General features: G+C 40.6%; 1 protein-coding gene across 3 annotated transcripts in view; it reads left to right on the top strand.

Annotated features, from left to right (window-relative positions):
* The window catches only part of znf385c (zinc finger protein 385C), a 175665-nt gene that overhangs the window by 118567 nt on the left and 31131 nt on the right, over positions 1–25967 (top strand). The window lies entirely within an intron of this gene.

The raw sequence follows: 25967 nt of genomic DNA on the forward strand, positions 1-25967 counted from the left end.
TGATAATAAGCATCATAAGCTCGTTGTGAAGAACGACGTCATTAACCTGACGTCTCAGTGTGCCTTCAAACAACTCGTTGTTCATTTTTTTATTAATAAATAAAATTGACCAGCTTACCCTGAACTATTCAAGTAGTGATGTTTGAAGATCTCAACCTTTTGGGGGCTTAAAAATAAAGCTTTGATGATTACTAGTATGTTTTGATTGAATCTGATAAAATTGGCATAGGCATTAGTGTAAAAGCTGTCCCACTAAATCCAGAAAAGAGAACTTCATTTGCATAATTAACTCAATCTCAATGGAGGTGTATTTTTTGTGTGTATGGGCTGAACAAAGAATGACTAATGGACCCAAGCTGCTGGGCCCCTGTCCTTCATCTAAAATCCTGATTTAAAGCATGTTCATGGCTCAGTGCAGTCTTACCTTTCTTCAACAAAATGCAACTGTTCCTGCATTGCATATCAGTGCTTCTATGAGTACTCCTTATTTCACTTTCAGAGACAAATAAACAGAAAATGTAGCTGAATTTTGGAAAAACATCCAGTTCACAAAGATCTAAAAGAAATGCACTCATAGTGTTGTGTCAGACCTCTGGATGTGATGGCTCCCGCCATAAGTGTGACTGTGTGGTGATTTGCGATCTCGGTGCTCTTAAAATGGCTTCGGAGCATGGGCAAATGACTCATGCAAATGGATGCCGCATTAGCATTTCTCTAGATATTTACTCCATGTCACAAATGCAACCTTCTAATCCCTACACTAGTAAAAACTATCGTCCATGGAGCACCAAAAGCTTCCAACACTGAACTGTTTTACTGAAATACCATCTTCTTCCCTCTCTCGTCAGCGTTCTTTCCCACTCGCCCTTTTAGTCAGCTCATAAAGAACTGCTCTTCTGTCAAATGGAGCCCTAACTACTTGGGCCTTTGTCCTGTGCTGATTTCTTCTCAGCCATTATGTCGTCGTAAAAGCCAGTTGGGGTGTCACTGGGGAGCTTTGGCGGCAGTGGCTTCTTCTCAGTTCCAGATAACAGCCTTTACTGGACAATGGCCATTATTAGTCACTGTGTTGCTGTCTTCTGACACAGACAGTTCTCTTCATATTGAATATTTCAGTATTGAGTCACTGTGTTGCTGTCTTCTGACACAGACAGTTCTCTTCATATTGAATATTTCAGTATTGAGTTGAAGAGCAAAAGACCTGGTAGTGGGGGCTTGACTTTGTCTTACTTCACTCATCCATCCACAACACCCCCATCATCCGCACAAGCGGGGGACAGGTTGCAGGGCTGCGGGAGAGCTGATTATAGGCTTCTTCGGGAGTGGGCGACATTCTTCCACTTCCAACCTTTTTTTTGTCTGTGGGATCTGAGGTGGGGGATGCATAGGAAGCAGGGCTAATCTGAGCTAAAGGGGTCCCAGGGTTGATCAGGGGTAATTACACAGGGCTAGGATTACAGACTGCGACCACTTATTGTGGACTGGCCACACCCTAAAAGTAGAGTTGTATTTTTTTTAAGTAAAACGAATGATTTATTCATAAACATACTATTTGTGATTTCCAGATTTTAGCTGAATGTATAATTTCATTTGTATTGCTTGACCTTGAAGTGTCAGTGTCCACTTGGACTTGTTTCTAGTTTTGATCTGCAGAAGCTGCAGGGTCTTCTAAGCAGTAGGGAGCAATGGCTGTTTGAAGTGGTGGTGCAGGTGGAGGGGATGTAAATGAGGAGGTTAATGAAAAGGCATTGGTTCATTTCCCACAAACCACGCATCTGTGCCATCACCAAACCATCAGCCGATTAAACGAACAAGCTCTTCCCGAGTGTGTGTTACGCCGACTGTGTCTTTTTGGTTAGAGCAGCTGTGGGCCCCTGTCTGGACTGACGGAGTGAGTGCTCTTCTGTGTGTGTGTGTGTCTGTGTGTTCATCACTCATTATGATGGATGAATCTCCCGAGCCTCCTGTCTTTTCATTCATCCCTCACGGACCAGAGGGACGAAGGTGGAAACTCTCCAGCTTCTGTTCAGCGCACACCTGCCTACTGTCTCTCTCTCACACGTGCACACACACACACACGCAGGCAGGCATGTGCCCAGAGAAGACAAATAACCCACTTTAGTAGCCCAACAAACACCTCACTTCAGATGACAAATCTGTAGTTAAAGTGACTTTTGTATTTTTCATTACCTCAGTCCCTATTAATCTGCATCATCTATGTAAAAAATCTTGTGTGGAAATGAAAGAGTGCTGCCACAAATAGTATATTATTTCATATTTATTGTTTCTCATCTTACTGCATTTTATATGTTTTATCCACTGGAGTAAAGTTCTTTCCCACTTTTATGCAGTTGTCGATGTCTGTGTGAGGTAATCTTTCACTTTAATGTCCCGGGCTGCCATTGCTTCCAGGTAACGGGAACAATGGGATGTGTTATTACTCCAAAACTCTTGTTCTCCATACTGCTTTTTGCTGTAGTCACTAATCTTGATCTCATTTTATCTTTCCCAGCAGAAATCAGTTCATGAGGTGTAAATTTAAAGACTGATTCTTCTCGTAGAAACTCTCACGTCGTTGCACATTGTCAAGCTGTTGTGTTTACTGTTTTTTAGAGTAGTTTGTGATGATATGGTGTTTTCATATGTGAGTCAGAAATTCTAATCATAATGCAGTGTGTTTTGTCACGGCGCGTTTGGACTTTTGAGATTAGAGTGTAAAAAATCCCCCGAAATAAATAAATAAAAAATATTAATAATGATAATAATTCCAGTCTTTGATGGAATTCTTTATGTGTCATAAAAGGGCTGGGTCTTTGGACAGAACATCCAATGAAGCTGAAGATGAAAATTTAATAATGAGGAAAGTGCGGCTTTGGAGTAAGTTAGTAGTTTAAGGCTACATTAGTCACTGCTAACATAATACACCTGAGTCTCAGACTGAACATTTAGATGGTCAAGTGAAGTCATGATTAATGCAAGAAGTATAATCGCTGTTTATTATTATTATTTTTAACTGTCTATTTTTAGTCGTACTTAGTGGAGTACACTTTTAGTCTGGAACAAATTCCTTGAGGGAAGTGTCCTGCAAACGTTGCTGGGCATCTCTTGATTTATCTCCACTATTACTGAGAGAAAATGTAAATGTAACTGGATACATAAAAGGAATGCTGCATGTCATAAATCAAAGCGAAATTACACATTTGAGTGGGCGCATTTTGATGTTGAGACTGAATCTTTCTGACCAAATGATGTTTAGGTAGGTTGGAGAACAGGATGACTGAGCAGACTGCTGCAGGAGCATAATAAGCTTTGTCTACACGGATACACGGATGTGCACGCAAGCGTTAAGACAAGCTAGAGGTCAGCAAAGAGCAAAGATTGAAGGTCAAAGAATTTATTATTACAGTAGTGATTTGTTCTTGACTACTGAAAATAGTTTGAACTTCCAATTTAGCAAAATTAAAGACAATATTATGATTTTTTTTTCCGCTCAAATTACAGTGTAAGAGCAAGCAAAAGGTAAAGCGAAGAAGTCCACTTGTGGTTGTATGGTTGGGCAGTCAGTCAAGTTCCATGTCCCTTTTTATTGGCCTTGTGGAAACGGTCTTATCATCGTAGATGGAGAAAATGGCCTTGATGTGAGAGCTGGCAGAGCTCCTGGATAAGTTACTTCTCTGGCCGCCCTATGCGGAAGAACAAGGAGTTTCAGTTGTGCTATTTTCTTGTTCCAAAGCAGACCTGCAGAATGAGGCCAAGTTTGGACCTGTCTCTATTCACCGAGTTCCCTAAGCCTAATCACTATCAAATCCAGTGATCTGAGAGACAGGTATATTCAAGTGCCAATCATTCCCAAGCACAGAAGAGTTCTGCGCTTCTCTTTCCAGGGAGTACAGTATTAGTACAACTGGTTACACTTCAGTTATTCTCTGCTTCTGCAGACCTTCTCCAAGTGTGAATGGCATTGTAGCCACTATTTGGAAAAGGTAGGGTGCTGTTTTATCGCCTCCTCCCAGGAGTCAGCTTCAGGTAGATTGGATGAACAGTTGTCGAGAAAAGCAAAGAATGCACAGCTGTACACAGATTCCTCGGTTGGTTCTTTCATTAGATTCATTAGATCTTTTTCTTGGAATATTTTTTTCATTGTAACAGAGGCTGTTGTGGAAAAGTCTGATTTCTGTTGCGGCACATTATAGGGCTACGTGTGTTTTCTTTTCCGTGTGTAGCATTTGAACGCATGGTTCGTATGTACTCCTTCTTGTCCCTGTGCTCCCCGTGGGGAAATTGCCTGTGTGTGAGTGCCAGTTCAAGTCATTTCACTGAAGTGACAGCATGGGTTTGATTGGCCCGCCTGCTGGAGTGATGGCTTCTGGATGCTGAGAGCTGTAGGCATATGTGAGCCTCAGCGGGAGCTCTGACAACATGAGAAATGTTCCCACGCTGCACTCTGCACCAAAACTTCACCATTTAGCCTCTCATTCCCTGGGTGCTGAGGCTAAAGATGGAGGCCTTGAAGAGAAACAGCAAAACATCACTTGCACTTTGTGCTTGTGTATTTGTGTATTTTTCTGAGCTTGTGAATTCTTCAACTGGTAATGCAGCTTTCAGCTGAAGTGGGTGACTGGTCTACTTGATGCTCTGACCTCTACTTGTGACTACCTCTACTTCTCACTCTAATGAGTGACAGAAGAGCTAAAGGCCTTTAAACCAACAGACTGGGGGATTAGAAGACAGGGAGAATAAATGAGCATAAAGGAAATAAAACCTAAAAAGGAGATGGAACATCTTTCCTAATCTGTGTTTCTCAATTCTCTCTTTGTTCCATGTGTATTTCTAGGTCTTCAAATCAGACTGTTACTTTCACAGCCACTGATCCTCATGCTAGTGCAGTTATATAGACAAAGGCCATCGATTTTACAGTCAAATCCAGCCATCAGAACCTCATGCCCTGACCACCAATCTGCAATTCTCAGGGGTCCAATGGGCTTAATAGAGTGCAGCGAGTGTGTAAATGGTTGGAAGTGTAAACAGAAGATGCAGTGATCCAGCTCTAATGGCTATCTTTGCTCCAGCTCTTTGTCAGCAGTCAGGATGGTGACCTTCACCTGTACTGTACGCCATCTCATGAGCGTTTAACAGTGCAGTGTTCTCAATAATAACTACAGTGGCAGGAAATTATTATCCAGTCATTGTCCTATATGCACACATGCACAAACACCAATTTACAGAAAAACTGGAATTATTACAGACTTTTTTCAGTCATAAAAAGACAACAAATCTATAAAACATAAAAAACGATGAACTGCCCTTCAACAGAAATAAAAATTTAAAAAAAAGATTATCAGCACTCGCTGTTAGAGGCTTATTTCCATCAATTATGTTTGCAAATAGTAAACACTGGAAATAAATTATACACTTGAGGAAATGTTCAAATATTTGTGGCTAAAAAGGATTGGGGGTATTCAGCAAATCACTGAAAAGGTAGAACTCAGCAAATTCAGCTGTGGTACAAACAACAAATGAATATACATAAATCAATTGACAAAATGCAATTACCCAATTGTGTGGTTTGTATTTTCTGTGCACACACCCAAGATGCAGTTACCAATATTTATAGTAAGCATTTTTTTTGTACTCACAAGCACCCACTTCTCCAAACCACATGCATACACTGTGACGCACATACAAACTAACAGACTCTGTGTACAGGGGACAACACTTTCGCAACCTGTGATGTACAAAAATACAAAACTAAAAAATGCTGTATGCACATTTTTGTCACACACACAGAACTACACCTGCATTCCCTTCTACGAATCAAACTAAAGTGCAGGCATAATTATATATAAAACATGTAAAATAAAAGCTCTCTTCATCTAAAGCCTTCTGTTTAGTTCAGCTGCCTCAGTTCTCCATGTTGATATTTTTGCACAGTACAAAGGTGTCCGTGTGTGACTGTGTTGGCTTGCATTTCTTACAGAAATTGGCATTCTTGCTTTTTGTCATCAGTACCGAGCCATTATGGAGAGAGACTGACTGGGAATGATCAGCTCTAATGATTTTATGAGAGTCTACATGATTAATGTTGGCACAGCAGCGTGTTTGCGAACAAACCTCGCTTCCCCCCTTCCCCACCTACGCCACCCTTCTTCCCCCATCGCAGAGACTCGGAGGGAATATCCAGTCTCAGTGTGTGCTGATTTCTGTGGTGCTAGCTGTCGTTTGCCACATTAGTGTGTGACAATGGGTGTCTTTGAAGTGGGTTATTCTAGCACAGCTCACAGCCCAGTGCAGCGGAGAAGATGTGCCAGCTCACTGTGCAGACAGGGCCAGCTCTGAGCACAGGGATAGACACAAGGTAGAGACAAGCACATGCACGCCTGCACAGACTAAATACTGGGGTCAACACAATAGCTTTTACACCCACATCCTCTAAATACTCTTTATGTAAGCACTTCTATCGCAGACAAAAGCCACACACTCCTCCTCTGTATGCACACATCTGCCTCACACAACTGCACTTAAAATCACCAAAAAGGAGCCTACACCATCCTCCCATCACTTCATCAACAATCTACCCATCTATCATCCATCCGTCTGTCCATCCATCCTTTACGTCTCTATTTTTTTCCCGTCCTCCTCTGTTCCCTCTATAGGCCCAGTCCAATCTGAAAGCTTAGTTGGGCTTCGTCTTTCTCGGCTTATCTCCAAAAGCTGCTCTTTCATTTGAGTAAATGCCTTCATTCCCAGCTCCTCTATGAGGAAGCTGATAAGGGATGTCTTTTATCCACAGTAGATAGGCTTTCCCCCCCCCACAGCCCAGTGTGGGTGCTTGTATTTATACGCCTGCGCAGCATATGCATAATTATGTGTGAGCCTTGTGTGAATGGTTTTTTTTTCACACATTTGTGAGACTTAAACAAGAAAAGCTTTTTTTTTTTTTTTTTTTTTTCAAATGCATGAGAAAAGTTAATAATTCTATGGTGTAAAAATGTAGGGCATCATGTTTCATGTCGTCTTCTCATGCTGCTTATCATTCAAATGTGACATTTTCTGTGATTACACGTAATCACATAAGACTGTTTCAACCTTGCAGGTGTCTCTAATAGGAAATGATTAAATGGGACAAGCTAATCATCACAGTGCCTTACTCACGTGCGCGTCTGTGCATAGGTGCAAATGTGTATTCGAGAAGACGCCGTATAACGAATTGATTAGGGCTGCAGAGTGGATTTGTTGCCCGGAGATTAGTTTGACTCAGTCTAAGCTGTTTTCAAATGCTGCACTCTTGTCCCCTCTCTAACACAACAAATATATCGATTGGCCTTTGATGCCTCAAATGTCACAGCCTCACTGAAGACAGTGCTGAGAATGAGACTTGAGATCTGTGCTGCTTGGGCTCTGGACCACATTAGTTTTTTGAGAATTAGGTCTTCATCTGATCCATATTATCTACAAGTCATCCTTCTGTTTGTGTCTGTTGCTTAGTTCATTGTGTCTCTCTCTGATTGCAGTCCCAGTGATTGATCAAATACTGCTGTTGGACACTGTTATGGGAGCACAGAGTGGTGCAGCAGGTGGTAGTAATGGTGTTACAGTGTTGCTTTCTCATCTAGGTGAAAATCTCTCATGTAGAGTGGGGGAGATTATTTTATCCCCTGATGAACTTAGAAATTTGCTCATTTACTAAAGAAATGAACAGTTTCTCAATGAAAAATCCAGAAAAATATATGTTTTTGATCCCCTAGAACCCACATATAGTTCTGGCTCCAACAGATTAGAATCAGAATCAGAATCAGAATGGGGTTTATTGCCAAATGTTGAGCAGGTTTACAACATTAGGAAATTGCTGCGGTGCTTCAGTGCAAACATAGTGTCATAAATAGCACTTAAATAGACATGGAAAAAAATAAAAGTAGGGATAAGAATTAAAAGTGCTACGTGGGAAGATATGTGCATGAGATATACATGAGATATATACATGAGAATAAGAATTAAGAGTGCTACGTTGAAAGATATATACATGAGTGCAGGTGGTGATCAGTGCCAAACGTGGAATGATGCAGTGAACACAGCGTAGGGTCATGTGTTAGTGGTGGGAACAGTCATATGGTTATTGTTCATGTGTCCAACAGCAGAGGGGAAGAAACTGTTCTTATGGCGAGAGGTTCTGGTGCGAATGGACCGGAGCCTCCTGCCTGAGGGGAGCAGGTCAAACAGACTGTGTCCAGGGTGAGAAGGGTCAGCTGAGATCCGAGCTGCACGCCGCAATGTCCTGGAGGTGTACAGGTCCTGCAAAGATGGGAGTCTGCAGCCAATCACCTTCTCAGCAGAGCGCACAACACGCTGCAGTCTCTGTTTGTCCCTGATAGTGGCTCCAGCGTACCACACGGTGATGGAGGAGGTGAGGATGGACTCGATGATTGCAGTGTAGAACTGCATCATCGTCCGTGTTGGCAGGTTGAATTTCTTCAGCTGCCTCAGGAAGTACATCCTCTGCTGGGCTTTCTTGATGACGGAGGTGATGGTGGGCTCCCACTTCAGGTCCTGGGTGATGGTGGTACCCAGGAAGCGGAACGAGTCCACAGAGGTGATGGGGGTGTCAGTCAGGATGATGGGGGGGAGTGGGGCTGTGTGCTTCCTGAAGTCCACAATAATCTCCACTGTCTTCTGGGCATTCAGCACCAGGTTGTTGTGGCTGCACCAGGACACTTACAATTACAATTAATCAATTACAAATAATCTTGATCTCAACCCATTATGTGTATAGCTGTGCACAAGATCAATTCCTTCCACGCAGACCTCTCCACCAACATGCGCATGACCAAAATTCTGTCAAAGGATGTCAGGGACAAAACTGTAGATATGCACAGGGCTGGAATGACCATAAACAAGAAGATTGGTGAGCTGATGTGACCAAAATGACCATGAATTGCACTCCATGCAAGATGTTGTCTCATGACATGTAAGCTAAAGAAGAAGCACATTAAGCTCATGGAGTAGCCTAAGCAGTCTCCAGACCTCAGTCCTCTTTGAAATCTGTTTAGGAAGCAGAAGTTTCAAGATCCCAAGGAGCAGTAAGGAAACCTAAAGGATTTAGAAAGTTTCTGTAAAGGGTAGTAGGCCAAAATCCCTCAGGAGATGTGTGTAAACCGGTGACCAACTACAATAAAGGTCTTACTGCTTTGCTTGCCAACAAAAGATTCACTGCCAACTACTAAGCCATGTGATCAAACACCAATTTAACTTTAAGTGACATTTTCTGGATTTGTGGTTAATATTCTCTGTCTCTCCATAAAAATTAGAGAGCATTCATTTCTTTGTAAAGGAGCAAACTTCAGCAGGGGATCAGATATTTTGTAGATTGTAGATGATTTGGGCTCAAGGAGCTGCCCTGGCACTCTTTTAGATTCCATGGAAGACCCAGCTTGTCTTGTTAGATTTACATTTTCTGACATAGCCGTGCCCGTTGGATACTTCCACCCTCCTGTTGAACACAAGCATACTGCAGCTATTCTCTCGAGGGACATATGCATAAAATTTGTGGAGCTACTGGAGCCAGTACAAAAAAAATACTTTTCACTCCCTGTGGAGCCCTAGCTTCATTGACTGGGGTTTGTTTGTCTGCACCTATTAAAGCTGCTTGCTGCAGCCAAAGCCAGACACCACTTTGCAGGGATTTATCAAGCCGCTTATCAAAGAGAGGTGATTGAATTCATTTGCTTACTAATGAGGTGGGATTGCGAATTGTACACTTCCCCGGCTATACTTCCACCTGTTAAAACCATTCGCTCATTACTGCAATCAAATCCTGTTTTTGTTCTCTTTGATAATCAAACCTATTTTTGTCACCTCATCAGGAGCCTTTGTGCCATTTAGGTTCTCAGACCCATTTCATACATGCAGGGTTCTGCTCGCTTGTGTCAGCAAGGGTGGAAGCTGCCGTTTGTAATCAAGTTACTTAATTACCTTAATTAAGTGGTGGAAATTTTGTCTTGCATTAAAAGTGGTGCTAATAAGTGCTGAGGTTAAAATTATATCATTTGATCTATATTGTTTGATGAATTTCATGGCGGAAACCTTAAAATCAAGTCTAAATGCAGCGATACAGGGTTAATTACATCATACCGTGGTTATATTATTAAACTTCGGTATTTGTTGAGCTGCTCTTAAAAAATACATTCAAGTGTAATCGTGTCCAATCAAAACCTGCGTCGGCTCGCTTTCTCGTAGTCAATCAACAAAACTGATTTTATTAGATGTAATTGTTCTCTGTTTGATCCTCATGATTTCTTTATTAGTCCTATTCTCTGAAGTGCTGTGTAGAGTAGGCTCTCCTGCTGTTATTAAGACCAGATTAATCCTCTTTGTTTCAGCAGACAACAGCAGACAGATTGAAGTGGGTTAGCTGAGGCCCGCACAGTCAGTCGAGGTTAAAGTACCTTAGCCAAGGGTCAATAAAAATTGTCATCTGAAGCAGCTGTATAGTGTTCGATGCCTTTTTAAACATGAGGTTGATCCATGTGATGTCTGGAATGAGGTAACACGTAAGATGCTGTCCTAATGCGCACTGTACAACAATGCTTATATTCATGACATGAATCTTTAAAATGCAGAAAAGCCAAATAAACAGAACATTGTAGCTTATGCAACATTGTGGCTTTGATCTAAATTAGCATTGATTTAATAGAGAGATGCATTTTGTCATATATAAATTAGGAAAGGCAACTACTTTGGTTTACATTGCAAACACGATGAATACACTATGCTTTAATTGTTCATGGCAATAAGAATGAACAGAACAATAACTTTAAAAATGTATTGAACATTAAGACAAATATTTATATTCATTAAAAATATAATATGCAAGAAGTACAAAAAAAAGAAGCTGCTGTTTTTCTTAATTGACTATATTTCTCTTGTAGGCAGTGAGTTCACTAATGTTTATAGGGCATAATGTAGCCATAGATATAAAAAGATATCGACAATATTCATAGTATCACAATCACAGCTAATTAAAAAAACAGTAGTTAATTGCAGTAAGATTTTGTTTAATTTCAATACAAATGAAATGGGCTAGCATGTGTAGCTCTTTTCTAGTTGTACTAATCACTTAAAGCGCTTTAAACTACAAGCCATTTTTAATCAGGCCTTTATACAGAGCTTCATTTTAAACACTTTAAGCACATCCTCCACCTTACATCCACAGCTAGTTTCACCTCTAAAGCCTGAACTATCAAATAATTGCTAGAAAATAAAATGTTTTTGAAAATGGAGTGTTTATTGAACCTTCTGACTACTGTTTTTTTTTTTTTACATATTAATATTAATTTGCATATATTGGTTTTAATTTGTATCATATTTGCAACATCTGACATTTTTTTAAAATTTTTGCTTAAAATATATTGTGCATTTTATTTTGCCTTTTGGGGGAGAAAAAAAATCACACTGATCACGCAGAAGTGTTAAAAAATGAAAATCACCAATATGTGAACCGATTACCTTCTTCTGGCGAGGCAACAAGACTATCCACTTTTCTCCCAAATTTATGTTTTCCCACATGACACATGATCATATAAAGTGTGAAGTGGGCCAATGCTGTCAAAATTAACATAAAAAAAAACAATAGCAGTCAAACTATACTATTAATAGCTACAGCTAAAATGAACAGTTTGCTTCAATGGACTCTCTACACATGTCTAGAGTCTAGAGAGTGTTGACATTGAACTAATAATGTTACAGTACCACATTAAAATCATGTTCCAGAGCATTTGAGGCAATGTAGGAGGAGGAAGTGCTTCGTTCGGCAGCCAGAACTGTGATATTCATGCCAGCATGAGTGTTAGTGTTAGAAGCATCGCATTCATGCCATTCCAACAGCAGTAGCCCAAGGCTTACCACAGGCAGACCTGGAAGAAGATTGTCAAGAAATATGATTGGGCTTAATGCAGTGTAGTGCACTTTACAGGATATCCCTGCATTGTGGGTGTTTGTCCATCCTAAATGACCCCAGAGCTTATTTTCTGACTTTTGAATCATCTTCACCACACTCTCTCCTCATAAGTAGTAACGCTTTGACGCTTGAGGACACTTCAGCAACTTTCAATCGGGATTAATCCATCTTTGAGATGTGCCAAGGTCTGTGTGGATGCACAGCTGAGAGAACAAGAGAGAGAAAAAGAGGGTGGTTATAGAGATGGGCCATTTGTAGCTGCTGTCTCAAAACTGTGGTTCCATTCCCATTTTGCAACCAGGGGGGACAGCTCACTATATCATTCAGCCATTTGTTATTTTGTCTGAAGCAGGAGTTGGCCGAGGGGTAGAAATGTCTGTCTCTTTCCCCAGTTGCCTGAAGGTGAAATCCATTCATCATTTTGTCTAGAGCTTGTTTGCTTTTGCATGCATTCTTGCAAGTGTGTGTGTGTGCGTGTTCATGCAGATGTCCACATGAATATGTGTGCAGAAAATGGGAGGCTTATTCTTAATCTATCAGGTGTCACAGGCTATTGTTCAGGCTGAGTGAACCAGATTGAATTCCTGTGATTCAGTTTGGTTTTTCACTGGTGTTAAACTAAACAATCCCCATGGGTTGCCTGTGTTTTTGACATCATCTGCGACAACAGCCTCTAGCCTCTCTATTTGTCTACCTGTCCCGACCTATTCCATTGGCTCTCAGTTAGGGCTGAACGATATATCGCGACATGATCAAGTGCAATTTTCTAACCGCAAAGGCTGCGATTATACTCTGGACATGTCCAAATTCATGGGCTGCATCCTCCTGAGGCCGCATTTGTAGACCGATTACGTCACAGCGACGCGCCGAAGGCTGTCCAAATTACTACCATATCCCAGAATTCATAGCGCGGCCCAGCCAAACTCCAGTTTCCAGCAATGGCGGCCGCTACTAAGTTTTAAAATTACTCATACTAATCTTTCTGGGTCACAAAATAAACTTTTAACATATTTTCAGGCGAGAAAGTAGTTGTGTAAACATCAAATATCTGCTCGGTTTATCAAGATATCGCATATTTGCAAAAGTGCTTCGACGTTTTCAGAGGCGTCTGCTACCCACCAGCTCGACAGCTAGCCGGGAGCTCGAGGGTTACTGATGCGGCCGAGAACGGCACAACTCCCGGCACATCATTTTCAGATCACCGCGGAGTTTCGCTGCTCGGGTTAAACGTAATATATAAGTCACTTAGACAACCTAAAAATGTTATTGTTGGGCTTTTTTCAGTGTTTTGTTTGTTCGTGAGTAAATCGGTTTGGCTGAGATTAAAGTTATTAGATTAGATAAAATAAAACTTTATTAATCCCCCGGGTGGGTTCCTCCTTGGTTTTCACACAGCTGACTAAACGTCAAACAGAAAACTTATTAAACAGAAGTATGAGACAGTCGAGAATTTACACCAGTGTCTGGTTATATTTTAGATAGCAAGAAGCAGACGGCCGAGTTTATTAAACTCCACCGAGACAGCGGTGACGCTAATCAGAACTAGACCGTCCAATTTCACGCCTTTAAACTTTAAAGGCGTGTTTGTGTGTGTGTTTATACAATTGCTATTATGTTTGCACTTTATGTGTAATGTTACTGACTGCAGAGATCAGTAAGATGTGTGTATTTTTTATTTATTAGTTTTATTTATTTAATATTATTTTTTAATTGAATGACTGTCTAGTAGTTCACAGATGTCGAAAAACTGAGTGTGGTAAAGCCACTGATTTTTTTTATGTATATTTCTGCAATCTGCACATTGTACTGACTTTCATTTTAATGTTTACACCAGGGTTCCTTGTCAGCACTTTATGCTCAGATGTTTGTAAGCTAAAAATAAACTGTTGTGTATGTTCAAATATACTGTTGTGATTGAAGAAGTTAAATAAAAATGTCAGTCATCAATTCATGCATCACCTCATGTCATCATAACAGAGGTCTGTCTTCCAGGAAAGAACAGTTTAAAATTAATGTAATATAGTATTGGCCATACTATATGATGTATTGCTTGTCTTTGTTTAATAATACAGAAGACAAAGACCTTAAAAAATAATCGCATATCGCATCGCAATCGCAATATTGGGGCAAAAAAATCGCAATTAGATTATTTTCCATAATCGTTCAGCCCTACTCTCAGTAGTGATTTTCATCTATTCTAACACACATCTTTAGTACGGCAAGAGCTGAAGCCAACTTCGTGTTCGGATACACTTTTCACCTTTGTGCAGCCACAAGCATCAGGACATCTACTACCACTCTCAGTGCACCCTAGTGAATGGCAGTGATCCGTGGTTCTGCCGTTTCTGTGGCAGCTATTAAAAGGCGAGGGAAAGGTTACAGTAAATGGCGCTCCAGTGATGTGCATTTCAAGACAGACCTTCTTAACCCTTATGCTACTTTTGAGTTTCTGCCTAACATTTAGGGAATGTCATATTACTTTTTATAGTGTTTTTTAGTACTTCTTTTACACACATAAAACTGTCCATAACAGCTTCCCTTTATACCCAGTGCCTGTTATGCTGCTTCATGTTAATTTCTAAGTTCAAAAAAGGTTCTTTCAAGTTAACTCAACCACTGTAATGAAAGTCTGAAACTGACATTTCAATATTTGATATAAAATAGATAAAGAAATTAACTGAATGTACCCTTATTTCAGTAATAATACAGTATTTTTCTACATGGTATTATAACAGTAGTAAATTAATTTTATGGAAAGCAAACCTTAGGAAATGGGTTATGTGCTGCCATGCCTTTTGTGACAGTAGTCTCCTGTAAAATAAAAATACAACTATGTGCTATAGTTCAGAGCATTCTCTCATAATGGAAACGCATTATAAAGTAAGAGAACTAGAAAATCAAAAGCAACTTTCTGGCAGTGTCATTGCTACTAGTGTTAGTTTACATCTTTCGCAGTCTTTCACTCTGCACAGTTGACGTGGTTGGAACAGGTCAGAAAAGCTAATTTTGTTCATGCAAAAATCTTTTTGTGCACATATATTCACAAATGATAAGCTGACATCCGTTTTAGCAGGTGTTCCATCAGCACTTTGAAAATTAGACTGTGCTTTTCAGCGTGTAAACATCTATTTGAAAGCAAGTCTGGACTGCCTTATGTTGAACAACAACTCTCTGTTCTTTCTAAGTCAAGGTTTAAACAGTCAAACATGGTGCACTCGATGTCGTAGGTTGTGCAGTTACCGCTTTACTTTTTCACAGCATTCTTTTAATATTGACCCTTTGCACAGTTATGACAAGTCGTTTTAAAATTTAATGACTAGACTATGTGTTGTTGTTTTTGTTTTGTTTTTTGGTCTGGGAAGGTATTCATAACATCACTCTTTCAGATTTATGTAACAAAAAAATATGACTAGTTTTTTCCTCAGATCTGAAGTATAATTCAGACGGCATGATTCCAGTCAATCTACAGTGAGCTTTCTAGATATCTGAAATGACGGTTAGCTAGCCAAGATTCAAGATCGTTCATTTCCTGAATCAGAGTTTTGACAATGCTAAATGAGATATCTGGGGATGTGTAAGAACATGAGAAGCTATAAATGAGAGCAGTGACTTAATATTTTGTTTAGGAGAGCTTGTACATAGTTTGTTTTTGTTTGAATAACAATCGAATTTTAAATCACATTTTACCAAGTAAAATAAAGGTGTCTGGGCTCTTTGAGAGAGAGAATGAGGAACTCAAAGTAGAGTAAATACTTCTCCACATTAGGCATCTGATTACGATGCCTCTTGGGCATCTCTTAAGTAAGGTGTTTTGGGCATGTCCTACGTCTGACAGAGCTTGTCTCTTTGCTGACATGGGAACACCTTGATGTACCACCAGAAGTGCTGGTGGGTGGGGAGTGGGAGGTCTGAGAATGATTATTTAGACTGGGATGAATGGATGGAGTTTCTAATATGATCACCTTTCCAGTGAACAAAATGGTCAATGTTTATGTGTTAACACTGCTCAATATAGAATAGAAAGTCTTGAATTAAAATTCATGCACAAATTCATGCACAAAATATTAACTATAATTTTGACAGCCAATCTGTATAGTCAAAGATGGCTGTGCGTAGTGTACCATTTGCTTGAATAACTTACCAATAAATGTGTAAAGAAGCCTTTATTCTCTGATCTTTATGCTCCTTAAATCAGGTCTTTGGCTGACTTCATGAGTTGTCGGAACAAGGTCTTGGTTGAAATAAATGCCTTCCAAGTTGAATAACTGTAAAAGTAAAAACAGATGCGTATAGAAATGATCTTTAAAATAGTCAGTGTTTCAAAATATATTCCGTAATATTTATAATGATGCAACCTGCACATCATTTCAGCCGGTTTCACATAAGGGGTTTTGCCGTAAATCCCACAGAACAGGAAATCACTGCAGTGTTTTCAGGGTAAAAATCTGCTAAAGGCTTTAATTCTTGCCAAGGAATTAAAAGTAAAAGCATGAAAAAATGTGATAGCTTGAAAAGCAAAACCAACTCCAAACCTCACCATGCACCTGTTCTTACAAATTGGCAGTTTACTCTGAATCCCCCCCACACACACACACACACACACACACACAAACGCACACACACACACACACACACACACACACACACCCTGTCCTCCTCATCTCCAGCTCTGTCCCTCCGAGGCTTCCTTTCCCCCCTCCTTTCCTTCCCTTGTCACTTCTTCTCTCAGACACCAGGGCACTCATCACAGAGGTCACGCACCTGTCGCCTGCTGTAAACAGGAAATGAATAATTCAGGACTCTGCACTGGTTGACTGGAACAGCTGATGGTCTCTCTGTGACGAGCAAAGATTCATCCAAAGGATTCACATTATAATCCTCAGCTGGAATCAGACTAATGAGAAACGCTCTCTCGGGAGAGTCTAAGGACTCACTCAGAGGCAGACTGCACGTCCTTGACCTCTGCAGGCGATAAAGTTAGTTTGAAATGAGAGTCCGTAATGGCACAAAGATCTTCTGCCCCACACGGCGTTTTGCATTTTTAGACTTGTTGGATTTCGCTCACATAAACAAAGGCCACCTCTACTCTTTAAGGATTTATGTATGAGACTTTGAACCTCAATTTAGTATCAAACAAACTAGAGACATAGTAAAGTAATGACATCCTCAGCACAGAATGAAGTCACAGTTCCTCTGTGGGTTATGCTTCTACTTTTATGTTTGGGTAGTTGGTCCTGCCTCACAGGGATATAAGGCCTGTGAGTTCCTCATATGGAAACTAAGGAAGTGACCCTCCATACTGAATTTGTGGTGAGATGGCAGAACAGAGTGTTCCACCAGTGCTCTGAGAACCAAAGGAAAACAATTACTCACTCATTTATGTGCACACCCTTCTCAGTGAAACACACAGAACACAGTGATGATGATGAGTTATCTTTAAGTTAATGTAGGTTAAGTCTTGCTACTCTCAGTCATAGGTTGTTTGCATGAAATAAACCCTGGTTCAGTTACTTTGGGAGAAAAAGCAACTAACCCCAAATAATTTGAGAGTAAGAGAGAGCTATAACTGTTCTTTCTACATTTAAACTGTTTATTTTTTTCAAAACCACTTAAATTTGGTGACTTTGTCTCAATTTAAAGTTTCATAAGCTCGTTACCTGAGGTTAGACCTCCACTCTGCATGCACAATGTTTCACAACAACAGCACGCTTGGATCAGTGCAATAAAAACTGCTCTTCTGTCATCAGTACAATAGGTTGGATTTTTCCTGGTTTGTTATAAAGTGTTCAGTTTTCTCTTTAGGACTAAGGGAGGGATAATTGTCATACAGTTGCCACCAGCGATGGTGGGTGGACTTAGTGTAGCATATCACGACCATTTAATCTGTTTTACAATGGTAGAACTGGTTACAATTTCTGGTTGTAAACAAGAAGTGAGGACAAGACCTATCCATTTGTTTTGAGATTAAAAAAAACTCATCCTTGTTTAATAACAGGGCAGCATGGTGAAGCAGTGGTTAGTGCTGTTGCTTAACAGCAAGAAAATCCTGGAGCGACTGAGGAGTTTTTGTGTGCCGTTTACATGTTTCCCTCAAGCTTGTGTGGGTTCTCTTTGGGTTTCTGGCTTCCTCCCACAGTCTGAAGAGATCCATGAAGTTAAGTTAATTAGTGATTCTAATTTGGCCATAGGTGTCAGTGATTGTCTCTTTCTTTGTTAGAATGGCAACTCGTCTAGTGTGTACCCTGTCCCTGTCTTTGCCCTATTACAGCTGTATTAGGCTTCTCCTGTAGCAGTGAATTGGATAAGAGATAGATAGATAGATAGATAGATAGATAGATAGATAGATAGATAGATAGATAGATAGATAGATAGATAGATAGATAGATAGATAGATAGATAGAGGTGGTTCTGTGGTATATAACCCTTTACTTGGGCTTACTGTAAACTAATGAGCATCTCGCTTGTCCTTTAGTAGTCTCCCCTCCTATAACCTCACCTCTCGTCTCTGGTTTTCCGATCCTGAGGTGTCAGCCTACAGAGGGAGCTGACCTATAACAGAAAGCCAGTTATATTTGAGAGAAATACCCGAGTAGCAAGCTGAGAGGCAGCAAGCTGCCAGTTGGGGCTTGCGGGTAGCTGGAGTGATTGGTTTTCACTTCTTATCACCACACCAGCAGGTGTCAAAGACATGCGGTACTGCGGCACTCTGGGGGGGATTCACAATTATAACACCCAGGCCACCAGCTCACGCCATTCTGTACCTCCACCTCACCATCCATCTGCACTTCTTTTCCTACTTCTGCCATCAAATGAAATCCTGCCAGCCAGTAGTAACTTAAGAATCCTGTTATAGCCTTGCTCCACTAAACACCTGCACATGTTCTGATAAGAATCCTTATCTGCTCAGTCCCATGTCTCCTCTCTGCACCCAGGCAAAGCAAGAGCACTCTATAACTAGAGTTGAAGGTATGTACCACCACCACTGGTGATCACATTGATTGTTTTCAATCGTATTATCCTGTCTGCTACGTCATATTGAACAATCAAAAGGAAATAAGTGGCTGCAGCAGAGGAGTGCAGTGTTAAGTCTTTTGCTTTGAAAGTGAAGTAATTCTATTTAAAAACATGCCAGCTGCCGGGTGTGCGCCGCCTGCTGTACAATGCCATATCAGGAATGATCCTTTTATGCTCTTCTCCCATCTTTGTAATTACACGCGAGGAATGAGAGGAGACATCTGCATGCCAGCTCTTTGAGGAGAGGAGGAAGGAGACAACAAAGGGCAGAGCCCTTTCTCACAAAGGCTTTCCAATTTGCAACTTGCAGCTGTTTCTCTTCAGAGAGCCTGAACGGCCTGTCCTCTCTCAGGCTAAAAGTGGCTCACAATCCAATCACTGATCTTTTTTCAGGTTTAGTGCTGACCTTTGTCACACAGTGATGCTTTTCCTGCTTTGTACGAATCTGTTTACTGTGTCTGAGCCTAGCTGAGTTTTGTCCTTCATTAGCAGGTGTTTAGGGAGGAACTTGATAAGGGACGGCTCATTTTGGGGAGGAGTACAGCTGTACTGTCTGATGTCCAATTCAAAAACCACTCTCGTTCGCATAAGCTAATGTTCACGGATGCTGGTACTGTCGTCATTACGCGTATCTATGCATTACGCGTATCGACAACCAGGGCTGTGCACTGCGTGAATCTGACTATGTACAAATATTTAGCAGTGTGTGTCTTGTGTTTGCTTGTTCCCTGGCAATTTCCCACCATTGTTTCACCTTTGTTTAGCTGCATATGCTGTACAGGATTGAAAACCAAATGAGTCTAATGGATCCACAAGGCATGGCACTGCGACCCGTAAATTAAGTCCCACAGATGTGCTTCTGTAGATTAATCTTCCCGCTCATGAGCAATTAGCCTGGCAGTGATGCTGAGGCATGAGGCTGATTTGAAACAATTAGAGCCCAGGTTGGGCAAAATTAGCTAGTTCAATTCCCAAGGTCGCTACTGATTGCGAGTGATGGTACTTTCCAAAGCAGCCAGGGGTAATTGGCTTTTAACACCAGCACATTCTTCAGCTAACCTTTTTACCTGGATGTGGACACTAGGTCACTGAAAAAACTCCATCTGTTCAATCATCAAAGATATCAGTTCTTTCTGCATATCTGGTTTAAATTATATTTGAGCTGCTACTGAGTTTGTTTTTTCTCAAACCTTCATTAAAGTAAGTGAGCTGTGAATGAATTATCACTGTGCTAACAGTTGGAGGACTTTTTTTCTTTCTTTTTTTTAGCCACGTTTACTCCCCTGATGTAACTGCACTTTTCCTTCTCAAATAATATAAGACTTTCCTGTTATGTGCATGTGGTAAAAGAAGATAAAAATGATTTGGCCTTACAGCTAAGACTTAAAACGAACAGGAAACCTTTTGTATTTTTATAGCCAGTACACATTTCCATTAAGTTTTAATTTGGCCGTAGACACTTGCCTGATAGCAGAATTTAAATTAGGTGTGTTATGCGAAATGTCTAAAACAAAGACCCTAGTAAAAGGCGAATGAGTGAGGAAAGAGACATTTTGTGAAAAACAAATTCAGGTGGAATGGATTTAGATAATCACGGGTCCATTTGATGGCAAGAAAAAAAATCTTCTCTGCAAAGCAATTTACTGACTGCAAATTCAACCTGCTTTGCAGAAGCTCTTTTGCATAACAATGAATGTAATATACAAGAAACGTACAGTACAATTCTCTCTGCAAGCACTTTGCTGTTGTCATTTATATAAATAAAGGGAATGTTCTTGCCTGCGATTCTTACAAATCTCACACGAATTGCGGCTGTAAATGAATCATTAATTGTGAAGGGCTTTTCTCCTCTGTGTGTGTGTGTGTGTGCGATGCAACTTGATGCTCGTCTAGTGGGGAATTCAGCAGAGGATAGTTCCACTGTGTTTAACATAGCTACAACTTCATTTTCTTTTCCCTTTCGTCATAGCCTCATAACCACCTTTAGTCCCGCATCTTAGTGTCTGAGTGAATGTTTCATCTCTTGCATCTCTCATCAGCTGGGGAGTTAAAATTAGAAAGCTGCCTCTGTCTTGTCCTTTTTTACTCTTTTACAAGGCATCTTCCTTACTTGAAGATCCAAACAGTCCGGCTCACATATCTACCGTAATCAATTTATAATGAGTTGTCACACTTGGCATGATAGCTTTGTGACGCTTGGTTGACCAGCTTGATATTTATTCCTGTAAAAAACTATGTACTTAATCCCGCTTCCACAAATGATTCAATTTGCTGTGGAAATGAACCTTATCGGAGTTCCTGTCAATCCTGCACTGCTTCTAGCCAAAGGTTTTTGCATATTTAGGAGCATGGCACAACTTCAAGTTATTTTATTCAGTATTGTTTGTTTTTTAACGTGACTCTTTAAACTGGAGTAATGTCATTCACGGTAATGATGGTGGATGGCGAGGGGGTTAATGTTGACTCTCAGACATATGTTTAAATTTTACCTTTGATTGTTTTCACCTTTCCAGCTCTATCTGTTTATTAAAGTTAGTTTTGTTTTCATCTAAATGGAAAGGTCCAACAGCTGTCATTATTTTTGAAAACCAAAGTGATGGGATTAAGAGAAGTGTGGGGGACTTATTAAAGCAGCTCACCCTCCGGCTTAAAAGCAAAGAAACAAAAATAATGTTTCTTTCCTGCTTTTTTTCTGGTTTTTAGTCACACTGAAGTTCTGTGTACAGCTGCTGTTGCTGCACCAGAGCAATGACTGGCCAACGGCACCATCTGCATAAATGAATGTGTTTGATATTTTCCTTCTCCGCCTCCTTTTTCCCGTGTAGCATCAGGAATCAGAAGCATCTCTGCTGCTTGCCTTTAGAAGACTGCCTCGTAGGGTCTCACAGTGGGGAAGCCGAGCAATTTGTCTCTTGATGGCTCCGGGCTTATCGTCTCTGCTTGACAGATGGGCCTTGCCTCTGCTCAGGTTGGGTTTGGTAGCAGAGCACAGCTCACTGCTTGACAGAACTCATTACAGACACACCCCAGGAGAAGAAGCATCTCCACAAGGTCCTGCTACTGGGCCCCCACGACTCACAATGGAGCCAAATACTGTAAACCTAAACACACTCCTGAAAGCCTTTCTGATGTTTTAGATTGAATGTGAAATTTAAGAATAATTGCTTGCAACCTGCCACTAGCTAGAACATTTGAGATATTATAATTTCACACATGACTAGCTATTATTATTATAACACCGTAATATTAAAAAAGACACAAATTACAGACAATTAAGCGAATTTTGTTCTTTTGTACTTTTAGAATGGAATATGAATAAACAAATTACAGCAAAGCCAGGCTTTGGTTAGTATGTTTGTCTGATGAAGCACTGTTGATGCTGAAGCCAAAGGCTGTACCCCAGAAAAATCTCAGATCATATTTTATTTATTGACAAAAAATTGCTCTCTCTATACCTTTATTTAAACTATAAAAGAACTGCCTGAGGCCTATAAAACATTAAAAATGTTTTGCATTCTTAACTTACTTCATACATTGTTTCATTTTGTGTTGGTAATTACAGAAATGACCCCAGTGAAGTAGGACAGTAAGGCTAGCTGAGTACAGGTGAGGCTCTGGGGTTGACAGAGAGGTAAACGCAAAACTTTCACGGTCTGACTTTGAATATTTCCTCTAAAATTGCATGTGAAAAAAAGTTATAAAGTCATCTCTCTTCCTAAGCATGCTCTATTTTCAGTCGGGGGTCAAACTGTGCTTAGCCTTGCATATAATCAGGCCACATGGAGCAGGCTGCCACCTTCTGCAATCCAGAGTAAAGAAGGGGAAAGGAGGCCAAAACTAAATATGAAAGATTTTTTTTTAATGAGTAGATTAGCTTAAAATATAAAAGAAGCAACTGTGCTGAGATTGAATTTAATACTCATAAAAATTCTTAGTGGACAAGCACACCTCACCATTCAGACATCAGAAATCAAAGAGTTGGGACTCTGCACTGTTCAAATATTCCTTGTACATATTTACCTTCTAAACTATATATGGCTCTGACACACACTGAAATACAAACTGCCGTGTGTAGCACAAACAGTTATCAACTTACACACTTCAGTGCATAATATCTAGCCACAGTGCAGCCAGCACGGCAAGCCAAGCGACCCCGAAAAAAAGAGCAAAAACATAATTCGAATAAATAAATTTAAAAAGCTTTAAGCTAAGGTGGAAAAATGAGAGATGGGAAGCAGGGGAGCTAAAATGAGAGGGTTCTTTGGAGAGGGAAAAAAATTAATTGCATGCCACTGAGAATATATTCTACTTTCGCTGAAACACAGAAATTGCTTACACACATAACAATCTCCAAAAGGTCTGGTTGAAAGCAAAAACAGTTGCAGCTCATAGTTGTAATACTAGTGTTCGTATCATGATGGACAGAAGCATACAGGTCATCGTATTTCACGCTGAGGAAATGGTCAAATTGGCTTAATGGATTGCTAAGTGAAGTTCCTTCATGATCTGTTTAGTGGTTCATGTAATCAGTCCAGCCACATCTCTCAGCTTATCTTGCAGATTATCAGCATAACTAAAGGAGCGGGTGGTGGGGGAGTGGGGATCTTTAATTAAAGCTGATTGTATTTAATGTTCTTGTCCAGACTATAATAGTTCCCTCAGTGGCCCCCACACCACCACCTGACCGAGTAGAAGCTAATTGGCTGTTAGGAGTTACTTATCTCTTTCACTCCTGGATTCTCTCTCCAATCTTTGTCTCTTTCTGTCTGTCAGTGACATCCAGGGGCAGCGCAATGTCAGTTTGTGCCCTCAAATAGCTGTGAACCTCTAATACACTATGAGCCTGATTTACAGTTTCCAAGCATAGAGCAGTTGAAGCAGTCGTTTGTATGCATAGCATGTCTTGGGTTACTTCATACCACAGTGAAAAAGATGTTCTATTAGTTACATTACTGTAACTAAAAAGCTCCACTTCTCTATTTTTACACAGAGTTGTAGTTGTTGCCTCTTCCTATGCTGTCAGATCTAGTCCCATCAGCACCTCTGAGGCAGGGCAGCAGCCGCTGGGAAGTTCGCAGGGCGACTGGGGGATGGTGAAACAGTGTGGCAACAGTGTGGCAGATGCACAATGAGCCACATCGTGTTATGACTCTGAGTGTGCGTGTCAGAACTCGACTGTGTGCGTATTAGGAACATGAAGGCTACAGTCACTGACTGAATTATGAAGACCGTGCTAAACATCATCAAAAGAGAGGTTATAATGTGTACTTGGCAAGTGACAAAAGAAGCATCCGCATGGTTCAGTGTAATTATGTTCACGTTGTGCCTGCACTTAGTGCTCATCAATTCACCAGTCAGCAATTTCCCTTGCAAATCCATGTTCATTTAAGTTCAGATATGTAGATATTCATCATCACAGCTGGATAATCAGATCAGAGGCCTAATGATGAAGGTCTTACTGACAATCTGACTGTTACTCAGCAGGCAGCCACAGCTGAGCATCAGGGATGTGGTACACAATGTCCTCTAAATATGTGGAAATCATATGTGGAATTGTAAAGTAAAGGTTTTTACTCCAGTGATCCCACAATCACGTCTCTACAAAGAAAAAATAAAAATGATGCAAAACTGGAGACTTGGACAAATACATCTCTGATATGTTCTTTTAAAATGTTCTTTTAAAATGTTCTTAAGCAAAGGATTTCATCATGTTTCCTTCTCCACCAAGCTCCATAGGAAACTTCATAATAAGACTTTTTGTTTCTCTTAGTCTAACCTTTGAGTTGTGAACTGGAGAGCTTGTCAGCAAGAATGGTCATGTACTGTTTTGTCTCTTTATACCAACTGTACATCCACTGTCATGAGGGTCCTTAGAGGTCTACAGCAGTACAGTTTCCTATTCAGCTTCTGAGGGCTGAGGACAAAGTTTAATGAAACCCTAAAATTTAGATACTAATATTAGTTAACCTTGCAGATTTGGAATAAATGTTGCCAGCCCAGTTTTGTGATATCTGAGATTGAATTAAAGGCTTGGGTCAATTAGGGTGAATCAATCATCGTATGTCCAACCTTAAAGGGCACCTGCTTGGAGCAAGTTGATCTCAGGTGAAATTGTATGTCATCTTGGACAACAACAGTATGGAGAAAAAGAAGGTGGAGATCCACTCACCGAACTTCAAGACCCTGCTGTGCCAGCAGCTATCCACATAATTACACTGGGCCACAAATAGAAAGGTTTTCTCTCCTCCCAGACCCTCTACTTTTTTTTCCCTTTTCTGCTCAGCAGTGAGAATATATGCAGAGCACTGAGGAGAGATGGGGTATTTAGATGTGAGAAAAGGCAATTTGTCAGAAACCTAAGAGAGCACTGGAGTACTGACAAGAGGATTACAGTAGAAGGACTTGGGGGTTGAAGGGCTAATTCTGCAATCGTGAAAGAGGGACGGCTCAGTGTGCCTGCATGTATACATTAGAATCCATTATTTTTCTCAGGTGTGCATGTAGAAAATAATTGAAAAATCGCTGCTTGAATTCCACGACTCAAATGCGCCTCACAAACACACATATCCGAGTAGATACAATGTGACGGTGGCTGTTGTGTAACCAAGCCCAGTGAGTCATGAGAGGGAGGAATGCGCTGTTGTGATGGGAGGAGGAGGAGGAGGGAGCCTGCCTGGGGAAGGACTGGCAGAGACAGTCAGATCCGTTAGCAAAGTCATCTGGGAGAGAGAACGAGGCTGGACATTTGGTTTCAGGCCTTGCCTCAACTGCCAGTGGTTGTCTGGGCCACAAGTGAGGCATAAATAAATCTAAGCCTTGATGCAGACATAACTTTGGACAGAAAGAGCATATGTGCACCTAACCACATATGCATGCAAACTCATATGTAGAGGAACACGCACATGAGTGGAACATTTGCAGAGTGATGGGAGGTTAACGGAAGTAGAAGGCTAAAAGAAAAATAAATCCACTGTCCTTACTAACATACACACACACAAACACA

The sequence above is a fragment of the Copadichromis virginalis genome, linkage group LG4 (assembly GCF_057382275.1).
Source record: "Copadichromis virginalis isolate Kocher_CV1m ecotype Utaka linkage group LG4, C_Virginalis_male_GT1.1, whole genome shotgun sequence".
Taxonomy (NCBI): domain Eukaryota; kingdom Metazoa; phylum Chordata; class Actinopteri; order Cichliformes; family Cichlidae; genus Copadichromis; species Copadichromis virginalis.